The sequence below is a fragment of the Schistocerca serialis genome, chromosome 5, assembly GCF_023864345.2.
Source record: "Schistocerca serialis cubense isolate TAMUIC-IGC-003099 chromosome 5, iqSchSeri2.2, whole genome shotgun sequence".
Classification (NCBI taxonomy): Eukaryota; Metazoa; Arthropoda; class Insecta; order Orthoptera; family Acrididae; genus Schistocerca; species Schistocerca serialis.
Window position 1 is genome coordinate 803,998,683 of NC_064642.1, and position 17,631 is coordinate 804,016,313.

Here is a 17,631-nt window from a genome sequence, read left to right on the forward strand (position 1 = left end):
TTGAGCCATTCCTATGTAACCAGTTTTAGATTTCGATGATTCTCTTCAGGTTAACTGTATCCCTTGGACCTTCTCATTGACGATGAAACACAGAAATTGCATCGGAATTATATACAAAAGACACAATGCCGACTTAAGTACTAGAGGACTGAGTCTTCTTACTGTTTATGATTTGAGCCTTTCCTGTGAAACCAGTTTTAGATTACGATGATTCACTTCTGGTTTACTGTATTCCTTGGACCTTCACATTGACGATGAAACACAGAAATTGCATCGGAATTAAATACAATACGCACAATGCCGACTTAAGTTCAAGAAGACTGACTTTTCTTAGTGTCTATGTTTTGAGCCTATTCCTTATAACCAGATTTAGATTCCGATGCACAACTGCTGTTTTGTGGTTTCCCTTGGACCTTCACTTTGACGATGAAACACAGTAATTGCATCGGAATCAAATACAAAAGGCACAATGCCGACTTAAGTACAAAAAGAGTGAGTCTTCTTGCTGGTTATGCTTTGAGCCTTTCCTGTGTCCCCAGTTTTAGATTCCGATGCTTCACTTCAGATTTACTGTATCCCTTGCACCTTCACTTTGACGATGAAACACTGAAATAACTTCGGAAATAAATACAAAAGGCACAATGCTGACGTAAGTACAAGAAGACTAAGGCTTCTTACGGTCTATGTTTTGAACCTTTTTTGTGAGACCAGTTTTAGATTCCGATGCTTCACTTCGGGTTTTTCTGTATCCCTTGGACCTTCACATTGACGATGAAACACAGAAATTGCACCGGAATTAAATACAAAAGGCACAATGCCGACTTAGGTACAATAAGACTGACTTTTCTTTGTTTCTGTGTTTCGAACCTTCCCTGTGAGACCAGTTTCAGATTCCGATGCTTCACGTCAGGTTTACTGTATCCCTTGGACCTTCCCATTGACGATTAAACACAGGAAATGAATCGGAATTAAATACAAAAGGCACAATGCCGACTTAAGTTCAAGAAGACTGACTTTTCTTAGTGTATATGTTTTGACCCTTTCCTGTGTCACCAGTTTTAGATTCCGATGCATAACTGGAAGTTTACTGTATCCCTTGGAACTTCGCATTGAAGATGAATCACAGAAATTGTATCGGAATTAAATACAAAACTCACAATGCCGACTTAAGTTCAAGAAGACTGACTTTTCTTAGTGTATATGTTTTGACCCTTTCCTGTGTCACCAGTTTTAGATTCCGATGCATAACTGGAAGTTTACTGTATCCCTTGGAACTTCGCATTTACGATTAAACACAGAAATTGCTTCGGAATTAAAAACGAAAGGCACAATGCGGACTTACGTACATGAAGACTGACTTCTCTTAGTGTCTATGTTTTGAGCCTTTTCTATGTGACCAGTTTTAGATTCCGATGCACAACTGCTGGTTTAAGGTATCCCTTGGACCTTCACATTTATGATGAAACACCATAAATGCATCTGAATTAAATACAAAAGGCACGATGCCGAATTAATTACAATAAAATTGATTTTTCTTAGTGTATATGTTTTGAATCTTCCCTGAGAGACCTCTTTCAAATTTCGATGCTTCACATCAGGTTTACTGTATCCCTTGGACCCTCACATTGACGAGTAAGCACAGAAATTGCTTCGGAATTAAATACAAAAGGCACAGTGCCACCTTAAGTACGAGAAGACTGAGTCTTCTTACCGTCTAATGTTTGAGCCTTTCCCGTGACACCAGTTTTAGATTCCGATGCTTCACTTCAAGTTTCCTGTAACCCTTGGACCTTCACAATGTCGACGAAACACTGAAATTGCAACGGAATTAAATACAAAATGCACAATGCCGACTTATGTACAAGAAGACTTACTTTCCTTAGTGTCTATGTTCGAGCCTTTCCTGTGTCACCAGTTTTAGATTCCGATGCACAACTGCAGCTTCTCTGTATCTCTTGGACCTTCACATTGACGATGAAACACAGACATTGCATCGGAATGAAATACAAAAGGCACAATGCCGACTTATGTTCAAGAAGACTGTCCTTTCTTAGTGTTTATGTTTTGAGCCTCTCCAGTAAGACTAGTTTAAGATTCCGATGGTTAACGTCCATTTTACTGTATCCATTGTACCTTCAGTTTGACGTTGAAACACAGAAATTGCATAGGAATTAAATACAAAAGATACAATGCCGACTTAAGTGCAAGAAGACTGAGTCTTCTTACTGTATATACTTTGAGCCTTTCCTGTGTCACCAGTTTTAGATTCCGATGCACAACTGCAGGTTTACTGTATCCCTTGGACCTTCATTTTGACGATGAAACACAGTAATTGCATCGTAATTAAATACAAATGGCACAGTGCCGACTTAAATACAAGAAGGCTGATGTTTTATAGTGTCCATGCTTTGAATCTTTCCTGTGAGACCAGTTTTGGATTACGATGCTTCACTTCTGGTTTACTGTATCCCTTGGACCTTCACGTTGACGCTGAAACAAAGAAATCGGATCAGAATTAAATACAAAAGGCACAATACCGACTTAAGTACAAGAAGACTGACCTTTCTCAGTGTCTATGATTTGAGCCTATCCTGTGAGACCAGTTTTAGATTCCGATGCTTCACTTCAGGTTAACTGTATCCCCTGGACCTTCACATTGACGATGGAACTCAGAAATTGCACTCGAAATAAATACAAAAGGTACAATGCCGACGTAAGTACTAGACAACTGTGTCTTCTTACTGTCTATGATTTAAGCCTTCCCTGTGAGACCAGTTTTGAATTCGGATGCTTCACTTCAGGGTCACTGTACCCTTAGGACCTTCACATTGACGATGCAACACAATAATTGCATCGGAATTAAACACAAAATGCTCAAAACCGACTTAAGTACAAGAAGACAGACTTTTCTTAGTGTCTATGCTTAAACCTTTCCTGTGTCACTAGTTTTAGATTCCGATCCACGACTGAAGGATTACCGTATCGCTTGGACTTTCTCTTTGACGGTGAAACACAACTATTGCATCGGAATTAAATACAAAACACACAATGCCGACATAAGTACAAGACGACTGACTTTTCTTAGTGTCTATGTTTTGAGCCTTTCCTGTGAGACCAGTTTTAGATTCCGATGCTTCACTTCATGTTTACTGTATCCTTTGGACCTTCACATTGACGATGAAACACAGAAATTGCATCGGCATTAAATACAAAGGGCACAATGCCGACCTATGTACAAGACGACTGAGTCTTCTTACCGTCCATGATTTGAGCCTTTCCTCTGAGACCGGTTTGAGTTTCTGATGCTTCACTTCAGGTTTACTGTATCACTTGGAACTTCACATTGACGATGAAACACAGAAATTGCATCGGAATTAAATACAAAAGGCACAATGCCGACTTAAGTACAACAAGACTGACTTTCTTAGTGTCAATGTTTCGAGCCCTTCCTGTGTCACCAGTTTTAGATTCCAATGCACAACTGTAGGTTTACTGTATCCCTTTGAACTTCACATTGACGATGAAACACAGAGATTGCATCGGAATTAAATACAAAAGGCACAATGTCAACCTAAGTACTAGAAGATAGAGTCTTCTTACCGTATATATTTTGAGCCTTTCGTGAGAGACCAATTTTAGATTCCGATGCTTCAATTCAGGTTTACTGTATCCCTTGGGCCTTCCCATTAACGATGAAACACTGATATAGCATCGGCATTAAATACAAAAAGCACAATGCCAACTTAAGTACTAGAAGACTGAGCCTTCTCACCGTCTATGTTTTGAGGCTTTCCTCTGAGACCAGTTTTAGATTCCAATGCTTCACTTCAGGTTTACTGTATCCCTTGTACCTTCACATCGACGATGAAACATAGGAATTGCAATGGAATTAAATACAAAAGGCAAAATGCCGACTTAAGTACTAGACGACTGTGTCTTCCTAGTGTCTATGATATGAGCCTTCCCTGTGAGACCAGTTTTAGATTCCGATGCTTCACTTCAGGTTTACTGTATCCCTTGGACCTTCACATCGACGATGAAACATAGGAATTGCAATGGAATTAAATACAAAAGTCAAAATGCCGACTTAAGTACTAGACGACTGTGTCTTCCTAGTGTCTATGATATGAGCCTTCCCTGTGAGACCAGTTTTAGATTCCGATGCTTCACTTCAGGTTTACTGCATCCCTTGGACATTCACATAGACGATGAAACACAGAAATTGCATTGAAATCAAATACAAAAGGCACAATATCGCCTTACGTACAAGAAGACTTATTTTTCTTAGTGCCTAAATTTTGAACCTTCCTTGTGAGACCAGTTTTAGTTTCCGATGCTTCACGTCAGGTTTACTGTATCCCTTGGACCTTCACATTGACGATGAAACACAGAAATTGCATCAGAATTAAATACAAAAGGCACAATGCCGATTTAAGTACAAGACAACTAAGTTTTCTTAGTGTCTATGTTTTGAGCCTATCCTGTGAGATTAGTTTTAGATTCCCAAGATTCACTTCAACTTTACAGCATCCCTTGGACCATCACATTGACGAAGAATCACAGATATTGCATCCTAATTAATTACAAAAAGCATAATGCCGACTTAAGTTCTAGAAGACTGTGCCTTCTTTCTGTCTATGATTAGAGCCTTCCCTGTGAGACTAGTTATAGATTCTGATGAATCACTTCAGGTGTGCTGTATCGCTTAGACCTGCACACTCACGATGTAACACAGTAATGGCATTGGAATTAAATACAAAACGCACAATGCCGACTTAAGTACAAGAAGACTGAGTCTTCTTACTGTCTATACTTTAAGCCATTCCTGTGTCACCAGTTTTAGATTCCGATGCACGACTGCTGGATTACTGTATACCTTGGACCTTCACTTTGACGATGAAACACAACAATTGCATCTGAATTAAAAACAAAATGCACAATGCCGACTTAAGTACAAGTGGCCTTACTTTTGTTAGTGTCTATGTTTAAGCTTTTCCTGTGTCACCAGTTTTAGATTCCGATTCACGACTGCAGATATACTGTATCCCATGGACCTTCAGTTCGACGATGAAACACATTAATTGCATCGTAATTAAATACAAAGGGCACAATGCCGACTTATGTACAAGAAGACTGAGTTTTCTTACCGTCTATGTTTTGAGCCTTTCCTGTGAGACCAGTTTTAGATTCCGATGCTTCACTTCAGGTTTACTGTATCCCTTGGACCTTCACATTGACGATGAAACACAGTAATTGCATCGGAATTAAATACAAAAGGCAAAATGCCAAGTTAAGTACAATAGGACTGAGTGTTCTTACTGTCTATGTTTTGAGCCTTCACTGCGAGACCAGTTTTAGATTACGATGCTTCACTTCAGGTTTACTGTATCCCTTGGACTTTCACTTTGACGATGAGACACAGAAAAAGCATCGGAATTAAATACAAAAGGCACAATGAAGACTTAAGTACTAGTTGACTGGGTCTTCATACTGTCTATGTTTTGGGCCTTTCCTGTGAAACAAGTTTTAGATTCCGATGGTTCACTTCACGTTTGCTGTATCCCTTTCGCCTTCACATTGATGATGCAACACAGTAATTGGATCGGAAATAACAAAAAAGGCACAGTGCGGACTTCAGTACAAGAAGAATGACTTTTCTTAGTGTCTATGTTTCGAACCTGTTTTGTGTCACCAGTTTTAGATTCCGTTGCACAACTGCAGGTTAACTGTATCCCTTGTACCTTCACTTTGACGATGAAATACAAAGATTGCATCGGAAATAAATATAAAAGGCTCATGGCCGACTTACGTACAAGAAGACTGACTTTTCTTAGTGTCTATGTTCTGAGCCTTTCCTGTGAGACCAGTTTTAGATTCCGATGCTTCACTTCAGATTTACTGTATCCCTTGGACCTCTACTTTGACGATAAAGCTCAAAAATCGCATCGGAATTAAACTAGAAGACTGTGTCTTCTTACTGTCTATGATTTGAGCCTTCCGTGTGAGACCAGTTTTAGATTCCGATGTTTCACTTCAGGTTTACTGTATCCGTTGGAACTTCACATTCACGATGCCACACAGTAATTGGATCTGAATTAAATACAAAATGCACAATGCCGACTTAAGTACAAGAGAACTGACTTTTCTTAGTGTGCATGTTTAAGCCTTTCCTGTGTCACCAGTTTTAGATTCCGATGCACGACTGCAGGTTTACTGTATCCCTTGGACCTTTACTTTGACGATGAAACACAGTAATTGCATCGGAATTAAATACAAGGGGCACATTGCCGACTTATGTACAAGAAGACAGAGTCTTCTTACAGTCTATGTTTTGAGCTTTTCCTGTGAGACCAGTTTTAGATTACGATGCTTCACTTCAGATTTGCTGTAGCCTTTTCACCTACATATTGAAGATGCAACACAGTAATTCGATCGGAAATAAATACAAAAGCTACAATGCCTACTCAAGCACAAGAGGACTGAGTCATCTTAGTGTCTATGTTTTGTACCTTCACTGTGAGACCAGTTTTAGATTCCGATGCTTCACTTCAGGTTTACTGTATCCCTTGGACCTTCACATTGACGATGAAACACAGTAATTGCATCGAAATTAAATACAAAAGGCACAATGACGACTTAAGTTCAAGAAGACTGTCTTTTCTTAGTATCTATGTTTTGAGCCTTTCCTGTGAATACAGTTTTAGATTCTGATGCTTCACTTCAGGTATACTGTGTCCCTTGGACCCTCACATTGTCGATAAAACACAGAAATTGCATGGGAATTAAATACAAAAGGCACAATGCCGACTTAAGTTCTAGAAGACTGTGTCTTCTTTCTGTCTATGATTTGAGCCTTCCCTGTGAGACCAGTTTTTTATTCGGAAGCTTCACTTCAGGTTTGCTGTATCGCTTAGACCTTCACATTGGCGATGTAACACAGTAATTGCATCGGAATTAAATAGAAAAGGCTCAATGCCGACTTAAGTTAAATAGGACTGAGTCTCCTTACTATCTATGTTTTGAACCTTCACTGTGAGACCAGTTTTAGATTCCGATGCTTCACTTCAGGTTTACAGTATCCCTTGGACCTTCACTTTGACGATAAAACACAGTATTTTCATCGGAATTAAACTCCAAGGCACAATGCCGACTTATGTACAAGAAGACTGAGTCTTCTTACGTCTATGTTTTGAGCCGTTCCCGTGAGACGAGTTTTAGATTCCGATGCTTTGCTTCAGGTTTACTGTATGATTTGAACCTTCACTTTGACGATGAAACACAACAATTGCAGCGGAATTAAATATGAAAGACTCATGGCCGACTTATGCACAAGGCGACTGACTTTTCTAAGTGTCTATGTTTTCAACCTTTCCTGTGTCACCAGTTTTCGATTCCGATGCACAACTGCTGGTTTACTGTATCCCTTGGACCTTCACATTGCCGATGAAACACAGTAGTTGCATCAGGATTAAATACAAAAGGCACAATGTCGACATAAGTACAGGAAGACTGACTTTTCTTAGTGTCTATGTGTTGAGCCTTTCCTGTTTCCCCTGCTTTGGATTCCGATGCACAACTGCTGATTTACCGTCTCCTTTGGACCTTCACATTGACGATGAAACACAGTAATTGCATCGGAATTCATTACAAAAGGCACATTGCCGACTTCAGTACAAGAATACTGACTTGTCTTAGTGTCTATGTTTCTAACATGTCCTGTGTCACCAGATTTAGTTTCCGATGCACGACTGCAGGTTTACTGTATCCCTTGGACCTTTACTTTGACGATGAAACACAGTAATTGCATCGGAATTACATGCAAAGGGCACATTGCTGACTTATGTACAAGAAGACAGAGTCTTCTTACAGTCTATGTTTTGAGCCTTTCCTGTGAGACCAGTTTTAGATTCCGATGCTTCACTTCAGGTTTGCTGTAGCCCTTTCACCTACATATTGAAGTCGCAACACAGTAATTCGATCGGAAATAAATACAAAAGCTACAATGCCTACTTTAGCACAAGAGGATTGAGTGTTCTTAGTGTCTATGTTTTGTACCTTCACTGTGAGACCAGTTTTAGATTACGATGCTTCACTTCAGGTATACTGTATCCCTTGGACTCTCACTTTGACGATGAAACACACAAAATGCTTCGGAATTAAACACAAAACGCACAATGCCGACTTAAGTGCAAGAAGACTGAGTCTACTTACCGTCTATGATTTGAGCCTTTACTGTGAGACCAGTTTTAGATTCCGATGCTTCACTTCATGTTTACCGTATCCCTTGGACCTTCACTTTGCCGATGAAAAACAACAATTGCATCGGAATTAAATACAAAAAGCACAATGCCGACTTAAGTGCAAGAAGACTGAGTCTACTTACCGTCTATGATTTGAGCCTTTACTGTGAGACCAGTTTTAGATTCGGATTCTTCACTTCAATTTTACTGTATCCCTTAGATCTTCACATTGACGATGAAACACAGATATTTCATCGGAATGAATTACAAAAAGGCAGAATGCCGACTTAAGTACAAGAAGACTGTGTCCTATAACTGTCTATATTTAAACCCTTTCCTGTGGGACCAGTTTTAGAGTCCGAAGCACAACTGCAGGTACACCTTGGACCTTCACATTGACGATGAAATACAGAAATTGCATCAGAATTAAAAACAAAAGCCACAATGGCGACTTAGGTACAAGAAGACTGACTTGTCTTAGTATCTACGCATCGAGCCTTTCCTGTATCACCAGATTTAGATTCCGATGCGCAGCTGCAGGTTTACTGTATCCCTTGGACTTTCACATTGCCGATGAAACACAGCAATTGCATCGTAATTAAATACAAAAGGCACAATGCCGACTTAAGTACAAGAAGACTGACTTTTCTTAGTGTCTATGATTTGAGCCTTTCCTGTGAGACTAGTTATACATTCTGATGCTTCTCTTCATGTTTACTGTATCCCTTAGACCTTCACATTGTCGAAGAAACACAATAATTGCATCGTAATTAAATACAAAAGGCACAATGAAGACTTAAGTACAAGATGACTGACATTTCTTAGTGTCTATGATTTGAGCCTTTCCTGTGAGACCAGTTTTAGATTCCGATGCTTCACTTCAGGTTTACTGTATGCCTTTGACCTTCACTTTGACGATGAAACACAAAAACTGCATCGCAATTAAATACAAAAGCCACAATGCCGACTAGAAGACTGACGCTTCTTACCGTCAATGTTTGAGCATTTGATGGGAGACCAGTTTTAGATTCCCATGCTTCATTTCAATTTTTCTGTCTCCCTTGTACCTTCACTTTGACTATGATACACAAAAATTGCTTCGGAATTAAATACAAGAGGCACAATTCCGACTTAAGTACAAGTAGACCGAGTCTTCTTACAGTCTATGTGTTGAGCCTTCCTTGTGAGACCAGTTTTAGATTCCGATGCATCACGTCAGGTTTACTGAATCCCTTGGACACTCACATTGACGAAGAAACACAGAATTTGCATCGGAATTAATTACAAAATCCACAATGCCGACAGAAGCACAAGAAGATTGACTTTTATAGTGTCTATGATTCGAGATTTTCCTGTGTCACCAGTTTTAGATTCCGAAGCACAACTGCTGGTTTACTGTATCCCTTAAACCTTCACATTGACGATGAAACACAGAAATTGCACCGAAATTAAATACAAAACGCACAATGCCGACTTAAGTACAAGAAGACTGACTTTTCTTAGTGTCTATGTTTTGAGCCTATCCCTTGTCACCTGTTTAGATTCCGATGCACAACTGCTGGTTTGCTGTATCCCTTGGAGCTTCATTTTGACGATGAAACACAAAAATTGCATTGGAATTAAATACAAAACGCACAATGCCAACTTAAGTACAACAAGACTGACTTTTCTAATTGTCTATGTTTTGAGCGCTTCCTGTGTCACCAGTTTTATAGTCCGATGCACAACTGAATGTCTACAGTATCTCTTTTACCTTCGCGATGATGATGGAACGCAAAGGTTGCGTCGGAATTTAAAAAAAAAAAAAGGCACAATGCCGACTTAAGTAGAAGAAGACTGAGTCCTCCTACTGTCTATGATTTGAGCATTTTCTGTGTAACCTGTTTTAGATTCCGATTCACAACTACAGATTTACTGTATCCCTTGGACCTTCACATTGCCGATGAAACACAGAAATTGGGTCGGAATGAAATACAAAAGGCAGAATGCCGACTTAAGTGCAAGAAGTCTGATGTTTCTTAGTGGCTATGCTTTGACCGTGTCCTGTGTCACCAGTTTTAGAGTCCGATGCACAACTGCAGGTTTACTGTATTTTTGGACCATCACATTGATGAGGAAACACAGAAATTGATCGGAATTAAATACAAAAGGCACAATGACGACTTAAGTACAAGAGGACTGAGTCCTCTTACTGCCTATATTTCAAGCCTTTCCTGTGACACCTGCTTTAGATTCCGATGCACAACTGCAGGTTTACTGCATCCCTTGGACCTTCAATTTGACGATGAAACACAAAAATTGCATCGGAATTGAATACAAAAGGCACGCGGCCGAGGTAAGTACAAGAAGACTGACTTATCTTAGTGTCAATGTTTTGAGCCTTTCCTGCGTCAGCAGATTTAGATTCCGGTGCACAAGTGCACGTTTACTGTATCCCTTGGACATACAGCTTGACGATAAAACCCTAAATTGCGTCGGAATTAAATACAAAAGGCACAATGCCGACTTATGTACAAGAAAACTGACTTTTCTTAGTGTCTATGTTTTGAGCCTTTCCTGTGTCACCAGTTATAGATTCTGAAGCGCAACTGCAGGATTACTGTAACCTTTGGACCCTCACATTGACGATGAGACACCGAAATTGCATCGGCATTAAATAAAATAAGCACAAATCCTACTTAAGTACAAGAAGAATGACTTTTCTTAGTGTCTATCTTTTGAGCCTTTCCTGTGTCACCAGTTTTAGAGTCCGTTGCACAACAGTAGGTTCACCGGTTTTAGATTCCGTTGCGCAACTGCAGGTTTTTTGTATCCCCTTGACCTTCACATTGACGACGAAGTCCAGAAATCGCATCGGAAAGAAATACAAAAATCACAATGCCGACTTAAGTACAAGAAGACTGAGTCTTCTTACCGTCTATGTTTTAAGCCTTCCCTGTGTCACCATATTTAGATTCCGATGCGCAACTGCAGGTACACTGTATCAACTGGCCCTATACATTGACGATGAAACACAAAAATTGCATCGGAATTAAATACAAAAGGCACAATGCCGACTTAAGTAGAAGAAGACTGACTCTTCTCACTGTCTATGCTTTGAGCCTTTCCTGTGAGACCAGTTTTAGATTCCGATGCTTCACTTCAGGATTACTATTTTCCTTGAACCTACGCATTGAAGATAAAACACAAAAATTGCATCGGAAATAAATACAAAAGGCACAATGCCGACTTAAGTACAAGAAGACTGACTTCTCTTAATGTCTATGATTGGAGCCTTTCCTGTGTCACCAGTTTTAGATTCCGATGCACAACTGCAGGTTTACTGGATCTCTTGGACGTTCACTTTGACGAAGAATCACAATAATTGCATCGGAATTAAATACAAAAGGCACACTGCTTAGTTAAGTACAAGAAGACTGACTTTTCTTAGTTTTTATGGTTTGAGCCATTCCTGTGTCACCAGTATTAGATTCCGAGGCACAACTGAAGGTTTACTGTATCCCTTGGACCTTCACATTGACGATGAACCACAGAAATTGCATCGGAATTAAATACAAATGGCACAATGCCGACGTAAGTACTAGAAGTCTGAGTCCTCCTACTGTCTATGCTTTGAGTCTTTCCTTTGAGACCAGTTTTTGATTCCGATGCATCTCTTCAGGATTACTGTATCCCTTGGGCCTTCTCATTGACGATGAAACACAAAGATTGGATCGGAATTAAATACAAAAGGCACAATGGCGACATAAGTACAAGAGGACGTGCTTCTCTTAGTGTCTAAGTTTTGAGCCTTTATTGCGTCACCTGTTTTAGAGTACGATACAAAGCTGCATGTTTACTGTATACATGGGACCTTCACATTGACGATGAAACACAGAACTTGAACCGGAATTAATTACAAATCTCACAATGCCGACTTAAGTACAAGACGACTGATTCTTCTTACTGTCTATCCTTTGACCCTTTCGTGTGAGACCGCTTTCAGATTCCGATGCATCACTTCAGATTCACTGTATCCCTAGGACCTTCACATTGACGATGTAACACGGAAATCGCATCGGAATAAATACAAAAGCCACAATGCCGACTTAAGTACAAAAAGACTGACTTTTCTTACGGTCTATGTTTTGTGCCTTTCCTGTGTCACCAGTTTTAGAGTCCGATGCACATCTGAAGGTTTGCCGTATCCCTTGGACTTTCACATTGAGGATGAAACACAGAAATTGCATCGGAATTAAATTCAAAAAGCACAATGCCAACTAAAGTACAAGAAGACTGACTTTTCTCAGTGCCTATGTTTTGAGCCTTGCCTGTGTCACCATATTTTGATTCCGATGCGCAACTACAAGATTACTGTATCCCCTGGACCTTCACATTGACGATGAAACACAGAAATTGCATCGGAATTAGATACAAACTGCATAATGCCGAGTTAACTACAAGAAGACAGAGTCTTCTTACTGTCTATGTTTTGAGCCTTTTCTGTGAGACCTGTTTTTGATTCCGATGCTTCACTTTGTAATTACTGTATCCCGTGGACCATCACATTGACGATGAAACATATAAATTGCATCGGAATTAAATGCAAAAGACACAATGCCGACTTAAGTACAAGAAGACTAATTTTTCTTAGTGTCTATGTTTTGAGCCTTTTATGTGTCACCAGTTTTAGATTCCGATTCGCAACTGCAGGTTATTGTATCCCCTGGACCTTCCTATTGACGATGAAACACAGATATTGCATCGGAATTAAATACAAAAGGCACTATGCCGACTTAACTACAAGAAGACTGAGTCTTCTTACCGTATATGGTTTGAGCCTTTCCTGTGACGCCAGTTTTAGAATCCGACGATTCACTTCAGGATAACTGTATCCCTTTGACACTCACATTGACGATGAAATACAAAAATTGCATCGGAATTAAATACAAAAAGCACAAAGCCGACTCAAGTACAACAAGACTGACTTCTCTCAGTGCCTATGTTTTGAGCCTTTCGTGTGTCACCTGTTTTAGAGTACGAAGCACAACTGCAGGTTTACCATATCCATGGGACCTTCACATTGACGATGTAACACAGAATTGCATCGGAATTAAATACAAAAGGCACAATGCCGACTTAAGTACAAGAAGACTGATTTTTCTTAGTGTCTATGTTTGGAGCTTTTCCTGTGTCACCAGTTTTTGAGTCCGAAGCACAACTGCAGGTTTACCGTATCCATGGGACCTTCACATTGACGATGTAACACAGAATTGCATCGGAATTAAATACAAAAGGCACAATGCTGACTTAGGTACAAGATGACTGATTTTTATTAGTGCCTAAGCTTTGAGCCGTACCTGTGTCACCAGTTTTACATTCTGATGCACAACTGCATGTTTACTGTATCCCTTGGACCTTCGCTTAGACGATGCAACACTATATTGCGTCGGAATTAAATACAAAAGGCATAATGCCGACATAAGTACAAGAGGACTGAATTTTCTTAGTTTTTATGTTTTGAGCCTTTCCTGTGTCACCAGTTTTAGATTCCGATGCACAACTGCAGGTTTACTGGATCCCTTGGACTTTCACATTGGCAAAGAAACACAAAAATTGCATCGGAATTAAATACAATAGGCACGCTGCCGAGTGAAGTACAAGAAGACTGACTTTTCTTAGTTTTTATGCTTTGAGGCTTTCCTGTGTCACCAGTTTTAGATTCCGATGCACTACTGCAGGTTTATTGTATTCCTTGGAGCTTCACATTAGCGAAGAACCACAGAAATTGCATCAGAATTAAATTCAAAATGCACAATGCCGACTAAAGTACAAGAAGACTGACTCCTCTTACTGGCTATGTTTTGAGAAATTCCTGTGAGACCAGTTTCAGATTCCGATGCATCAATTTATGTTTACTGTGTCTTTTGGACCTTCACTTTGATGATAAAACACAAAAATTGCATCGGAATTAAATACAAGAGGCACATTGCCGACTTAAGTACAAGAAGACTGATTTTCTTAGTGTCTATGTTTGGAGCCTTTCCTGTGTCACCAGTTTTAGAGTCCGATGCACAACTGTAGATTTGCTGTATCCCTTGGACCTTCACATTGACGATGAAACACAGATACTTAATCGGAATGAAGTACAAAAAGGCAGAATGCCGACTTAAGAACAAGAAGACTGTGTCCTATTACTGTCTATGTCTAAACACTTTCCTGTCAGACCAGTTTTAGAGTCCGAAGCACAACTGCAGGTTTACTGTACCCCTTGGACCTTCACATTGACGATGAAGCACAAAAATTGTATCGGAATGAAATACAAAAGTCAAATTGCCGAATTAAGTACAAAAAGCCTGACATTGCTTAGTGTCTATGTTTTGAGCCTTTCCTCTGTCACCAGTTTTAGATTCCGAAGCACAACTGCAGGTTTACAGTATCCCTTGGACCTTCACTTTGACGATGAAACACAACATTTGCATCTTAAAGAAATACAAAAGGCACAGTACCGAGTTAAGCACAAGAAGACTGACGTTTCTTAGTGTCTATGTTTTGAGATTTTCCTCTGTCACCGGTTTCAGATTGCGATGCATCACTTCAGGTTTACTGTATCCCTTGGATCTTCACTTTGACGCTGCAACACAGAAATTGCTTCGGAATTTAAGACAAAACTCACAATGCCGACTGATTTTTCTTAGTGTCTATGTTTTGAGAGTTTCCTGCGTCACCATTTTTAGAGTCCGATTCACAACTGCAGTTTTAGTGTATACCTTGGACCTTCACATTGACGATGAAAGACAGAACTTGCATCGGAATTAAATACAAAAACCACAAAGCCGACTTAAGTACATGAAGACTGACTTCTCTTAGTGTCTATGTTCTAAGACTTTCGTGTGTCACCCGTTTATCGAGTACGATCCACAACTGCAGGTTTACCGTATCCATGGGACCTTCACAATGACAATGAAACACAGAATTGCATCGGAATTAAATCCAAAAGGCACAATGCCGACTTAAGTACAAGAAGGCTGACTCCTCATACTGGCTATGTTTTGAGCCACTCCTGTGAGACCAGATTCAGATACCGATGCATCACTTTAGGTTTACTGGGTCATTTGGACCTTCACTTTGATGATGAAACACTGAAATTGCTATGGAATTAAATACGAAAGGCACAATGCCGACTTAAGTACAAGGAGACTGACTTTTCTTAGTGTCTATAATGGAGCCTTTCCTGTGTCACCAGTTTTAGAGTCCGATGCACAACTGCAGGTTTACTGCATCCCTTGGACGTTCACTTTGACGATGAAACACAAAAATTGCATCGGAATTAAATAAAAAAGGCACACTGCTTAGTTAAGTACAAGAAGACTGACTTCTCTTCGTTTTTATGTTTTGAGCCTTTCCTGCGTCACCAGTTTTAGATTCCGATTCGCAACTGCAGGTTTACTGTATCCCCATACCTTCACATTGACGATGAAACACAGAAATTGCATCGAAATTAATTACAAATGGCACGATGATGACTTAACTACAAGAAGACTGAGTCTCCGTACTGTCTATGTTTTGACCCTTTCCTGTGAGACCAGTTTTTAATTCCGATGCATCTCTTCAGGATTACTGTATCCCTTGGGCCTTCACATTGATGATGAAACACAAAGATTGCATCGGAATTAAATACAAAAGACACAATGCCGACATAAGTACAAGAGGACTTGCTTCTCTTAGTGCCTATGTTTTGAGCCTTTATTGTGTCACCTGTTTTAGAGTACGATGCACAACTGCATGTTACTGCATCCATGGGACCTTCACATTGACGATGAAACACAGAACTTTAACCGGAATTAATGACAAATCTCACAATGCCGACTTAAGTACAAGTAGACTGCTTCTTCTTACTGTCTATCCCTTGACCCTTTCGTGTGAGACCGGTTTCAGATTCCGATGCATCACTTCAGGTTCACTGTATCCCTAGGACCTTCACATTGACGATGTAACACGGAAATCGCATCGGAATAAATATAAAAGCCACAATGCCGACTTAAGTACAAGAAGACTGACTTTTCTTACTGTCTATGTTTTGAGCCTTTCCTGTGTCACCAGTTTTAGAGCCCGATGCACATCTGAAGGTTTACCGTATCCCTAGGACTTTCACATTGACGATGAAACACAGAAATTGCATCGGAATTAAATTCAAAAGGCACAATGCCGACTAAAGTACAAGAGGACTGACTTTTCTTAGTGTTTATGTTTCGAGCCTTTCCAGTGTCACTAGTTTTAGAGTCCGATGCACAACTGCAGGTTTACTGTGTCCCTTCGACCTTCACATTGACGATGAAACACAGATACTTAATCGGAATGAAGTACAAAAAGGCAGAATGCCGACTTAAGTACAAGAAGACTGTGTCCTATTACCGACTATGTTTAAACCCTTTCCTGTCAAACCAGTTTTAGAGTCCGAAGCAAAACTGCAGGTTTACTGTACCCATGGACCTTCACATTGACGATGAAGCACAAAAATTGTATCGGAATGAAATACAAAAGGCAGAATGCCGACTTAACTAAAAGAAGACTGAGTCTTCTTACTGTCTATGTTTTGACGCTTTCCTGTGAGACCAGTTTTAAATTCCGATGCATCACTTCATGTTTACTGTATCCCTTGGACTTTCACATTGACGATGAAACAAAAAAATTGCATCGGATTTAAATACAAAAGGCACAATGCCGACTTAAGTACAAGAAGACTGACTTCTCTTAGTGCCTAAGCTTTGAGCCGTTCCTGTGTCATCAGTTTTGGATTCCGATGCACAACTGCAGGTTTACTGTATCCCTTGGACGTTCACATTGACGATGAAACACAGAAATTGCATCGGAAAGAAATACAAAACGCACAATGCCGACTTAATTACAAGAAGACTGACATTGCTTAGTGTATATGTTTTGAGCCTTTCCTCTGTCACCAGTTTTAGATTCCGATGCACAACTGCAGGTTCACTGTATCACTTGGACCTTCACTTTGACGATGAAACACTAATTTGCGTCGGAATTAAATACAAAAGGCACTATGCCGACTTAACTACAAGAAGACTGACTTTTCTTAGTGTCTATGCCTTGAGCATTTCCTGTGTCACCGGTTTTAGATTCCGATGCGCAACTGCAGGTTTACTGTATCCCTGGACCTTCACATTGACGATGAAACACAGAAATTGCATCGGATTTAAATACAAATGGCACAATGCTGACATAAGTACAAGATGACATCTTTTTCTCAGTGTCTATGTTTTGAGCCTTTCCTGTATTACCAGTTTTAGATTCCGATGACCAACTGCAGGTTTACTGTATCACTTGGACTTTCACTTTGAGGATGAAACACTAAATTGCGATGAAGTACAAGAAGACTGACTTTTCTTAG